The sequence below is a fragment of the Trematomus bernacchii genome, unplaced genomic scaffold, assembly GCF_902827165.1.
Source record: "Trematomus bernacchii unplaced genomic scaffold, fTreBer1.1, whole genome shotgun sequence".
NCBI lineage: Eukaryota > Metazoa > Chordata > Actinopteri > Perciformes > Nototheniidae > Trematomus > Trematomus bernacchii.
In genome coordinates this window covers 117333-122295 of record NW_022987880.1, presented here as the reverse complement: position 1 = coordinate 122295, position 4963 = coordinate 117333, and positions in this window count along the sequence as shown.

Genomic DNA, 4963 nt, shown 5'->3' with positions numbered 1-4963 from the left:
CTATGAAGTACTTATTGTGTACTTTTCCAGTAATCCTCTGTCAATGTCCCCTCCTGAGTACAAGAATGCATGTTTTTCTTTTAATAAGCGTTAAAACACCTTTCTCATGAGACTGATATTGTTGGACAGAGTATTTTAAGAGGATATGGTAGACATGATATCAGCAATACTTCCAGTCAGTACTCCGGCAGCAGCATTTTCACACCTTGGAAAGTCTTTAGAGTCTGGCCTGGAATGGATAGCTGGTCTATCCTTCAGCAAAGTAATACACTCTGTCACATGGTTGCCCTCTTATGATGCTGCTGTCTTTTAATATATAATTATTCCTCTGCCGCTAGTTCGTTCCTCGCAGATTCTTCAGTCTCATCAGCCTCATCCTTCCATCAGTCCCAGTTAACGCCTCCAGCCCACTTCCAGTATCTGACTCCATATGATATTGTCCTGATGCTGTAAGGGTGATGCCCCATGATCACAAAATGACCCCTCTAGAGTGCCAAGGACCTCATATTATGTCTGTCATTAATGTTACATCACCCATTAAATCACCCAAAAAATATTTTTTTCCCTCATCAAACTTAGAAGAAGTGGCTTGATTTTGTTCTCAGGAGGGGACTTTGACAGAGTATTTCTCAAAAAAATACACAGTAAAAGTACTTCAATGTATTGTTAGTAGTAGGCTTACTAATACAAAGTCAAACCGTATCAATTTCATTAAGAACTAATGGTAACATTTTATTTTTGGGTCATTCCAGAATTGGAGGACATTTCATGTCCCCCATATAAAAAATCTAATAATCCATGCCCAAAAAGCTAAGACATGCACTTGTTGTGTTAAATATACTTGTCTTGAGACAAGATGCATATAAAGTTGTAGAAAAAGTGGTTTCAAAATATTATTTAAAATATCAAATAGCTCTCGAACACCCCCTAAAATTGCCCTTTTCTCTTGTCCCAGCTTCTTGGTGACCAACTTGCATGTCAACTATAACATTTAAAATAGGGTTTTTATTTACTTTTTTGGTATTATTCTATTGATATATGTGTCTTGTAATGGTAAAATCAATTTGTTAAATCATAAACACATTTTAAATAACAGTAATTTTGCACAGAAGGTGTGTCCCTCAACATGCGCGCAACCCTGTTACCGAAACCTTTTTAGCTTGGCAGAGGAAGTGAAAAAACTGTTTGTCGCATGACACAGTGGAAAGGACATCAGCAAGCCATGTGCTACTACCATGGGTAGACCACAACTAAGTCCTCTCTTTTATTTGTAATATATTTCCAATCTTGTCACTCTTGAAGGAGTGTGGATTATGAAATTATGAAACTAAAACAAATTAATTTCAAATGTATCTTTCTTTAGTTAAATATCTAAGTGTGTCCATTCCTTGACAATAGCATTACATTGTGCAGCTAGCATTAATTCCTGAGGTAAAAGCTAAAATTAGCATTGATTTTCAACCCTGTTACTATAATTAGAGTAACAGGGTTAATTCTTCATTGGAAAATATACATTTGATGCCTTAGCTGGGCAAATCACTTTTTTTTATGGTTTATTATCTGTTTTTCCTAAATACATAACAAAAAATAATCAAATGAAAGGTTCATTTTTCAAAAATGTTGGTGTCTAAATTGTCCTCCAATTCTGGAATGACCCTTTTATCATTCATCAAAGATAGCAAAAAACATGCATTATGTACTATGGAGGGGACTCTGACGGAGGATTACTCACAAAGTACACAGTAAAGTACTTCCTTTTATTTCTGGTAGCAGTCAACTAGTACCGAGTCCAACAGTATCAGTTTTATTCAGAACGTATGGTAAAAAATATTTGTATCACTCATTGAATATAGCAGGAAAGAAAATGAAGAGCAGCTGATCGCTGTATAGTTTAAATCTCCTTAGTTACAATGTTGTCTATTTTAGACAAAGGCTTATTATATTTACAGCCCTAAGAACATTCATTTTCTGGGCTCAATATGTGTCTTGGCTGTTTTCGTTGTGATCGCTAAATTCAGATGCTGGATCGCTAGAAACACCGCTGTCATGATCAGGCTGGGAAGAGCTGTTCCATGCTCTGCTCAACCTCCCGCCTTCCCAATGGACTCAGTAGTGCCCCCTGCTGCCGTGGAGCATGTGTGAGTGAGCATGTGTGAGTGTGTATGAGCACAACCACGGCGGAATATTACTGCCAAAAGTCACGTGAGTGAGTCACGTGACTTTTGGCAGTAATATTCCGCTGTGAGAAGAAAAAGTTTTGTAGTTGTAAAACCAAGTTGTGTACTTGTAAAACCTAAGCTGAATTTGTCTCTGAAACATGATTTATTAGAATAATGTTATGTGTTTGTTTGATAGATACGTTTTTTCTTTGCAAAACTAAATGCATTAGTTTGTAGATGGTGTTTTGTATTTGCAAACCACATTGTGTTTGTTAGTGAATCATAAGGCATTTGTAAAACCTGTTTAGTTTGTTTGTGGAGTTATGGCAGGAAATTAGCTCCATACAACTCTTTTTATTGGGTTCTTTTATTTGGGGTTAAGTACATTGTCAGAATAAGTGAGACATGGATTTAACTTCTGTTAGACAGCTATATGCCATACATGTTTGCATACATTCACAGTAAATATTTATTCAGTATGATAGCTGTCTAACAGAAGTTAAATCCATGTCTCACTTATTCTGACAATGTACTTAACCCCAAATAAAAGAACCCAATAAAAAGAGTTGTTAAATAATAGAGAAGTCACAATGTAACAATAACTCATCTCTCTCAGTTCTTTGAGTTGTCTTTGAGTGCTTTGCCAAAAGCCACTGTGTCAAGTGTCCTAGTTGGGTTGCCGTACGGAGTTGTCCAATATGGCGGACCATCTCGCACATGATCGGGCAGGGGGGCCATGGATGTATAATAAGAACTGGATACAGCGTGGGAGGCGGGGCCTCATTCATTCCTATGAGAGTTGCTCATTCGCGCATGATGATAAAATGGCCCAACTTTTGATAGAGCGAAACGTCACAGATTACCCGGCATGCCTGAGAAGTACCCGTATGTGCGCTCATAGCGCATGCGCAACTTTAACCATGCCCCCCAAAATGCTCGTTCACATCAAGCACGTCAATTTGCGTACACGTAACAGCACCGCACGTTCATGACAGCATGGTAATGGTTTGTTATTATGATAGATTTGATATTAACGAGGCGGCAGTTAGCAGCTAGCGGTTAGCTAGTAATTATGCTAATTTACACATCAATCGTTATGTACTTTTATATTACGCTGTAACAGGATCTAGTGATATCCAAGCAACAGAGCTTAATTTAGCATGAAAGAATTATTGCACTGTATATATATATATATATGTATATATATATATACAGTGCAATAAGCTTCTTAGTGCAATAAGAAGCTACAGTGACGTTAATCGACGTCGGTAATATTAACTTTATTTAATACAACATTTACGGTACAAGATTTAAACATACAGCCCATGTAGTATAATATTTTACAAATGATGAATTACAGCAAACATGTGCAATATATCCATTATTACAGCTCCGTGGGCTGGCAGTAAGGCGATATGGGTCCGTTCTTATTGTGCATCCATGGGTAAAGGTAAACGCATGTAGTAGTGCTGAACACGTAACATGAACGTGCCGGGCGGCGCGGTCCCGTGGGTTAGATGCGCGTTCATAATGCAGAGGGAAATAACTCTCAGAATAACGTTATTAGCACATTTTTACAACTTGAGGAACGAATGTTTTTAATAAGGGCTATACAAGTGTTCATACTGGGTAGTTTATTTAGTTTAAAAAAAATTATCCAACGATTTACAGACCACTCTTTCCCCATGTAAGTCAATGGGAAAAAGTGTTTCCGGGCCTGGCAACCAAAAGGAAGTGTAGTACTGCCGTTTGGCCAGCACGAATATTTTCATCAGAGTCCGGCGCACTTCCTGGGGGCTTGAGGGGGGCAGATCGGGTAGTGACCAAGCCCCCAGGAAGTGCGCCGGACTCTGAGGAAAATATTAGTTGTGGCCAAACGGCGGTACTACACTTCCGTTAGGTTGCCAGGCCCGGAAACACTTTCTCCCATTGACTTACATGGGGAAAGAGACGTCTGTAAATCGTTGGATAATTTTTTTTAAACTAAATAAACTACCCAGTATGAACACTTGTATAGCCCTTATTAAAAACATTCGATCCTCAAGTTGTAAAATGTGCTAATAACGTTATTCTGAGAGTTATTTCCCTCGGCATTATGAATGCGCATCTAACCCACGGGACCGCGCCGCCCGGCACGTTCATGTTACGTGTTCAGCACTACATGCGTTTATCTTTATCTATGGATGCACAGAACGGACCCATATCGCCTTACTGCCAGCCAGTGGCGGCTCCAGAGTATTTGTGTTGGGTAATCTCTGGTAGGGCTAACCCATACAGTGGTGGGGCTCAAGTCAGTATTTGCAATGTAATTACATACACGCTCCCCCCGACAGTGAAACGCCACGCGTGAGGTTTAGATTATTTCCCTGTGTCAATCCAAATTGAACTGTATGAAATAAAAAGGCACATTTGTCTTGTAGTAAATAAAAAGGGCGACCTGGAGCCAATCCTGCAATTTCCCCACAGGTGAAAGAGTTGACATGCTGAAAACCCAACCCCTGCAGGGGGTCTGGGGGGATTCTCCCCCAGGAGAGTTTTTAAATACTAACATAAAATACACATTCTGGTACTCTCTTGAGAAGAACAATAAATACATCTATTACCACACGACATATTTAAATAAATGAATGGCATTTTAGTTTTGTGTGACTTTGTTCTGAAAGCTGAAGCTGCTGCTCCTCACAGAGAGAAGAGGGAAGAGGCTGAATTACTTTACATTGTGGATAAGGGTGGATAGCCCCCATTGTTCTGTGTGTCAAAATGAAAGACAGCCCACACACCTATCCATCATCAAACCGTGGGGT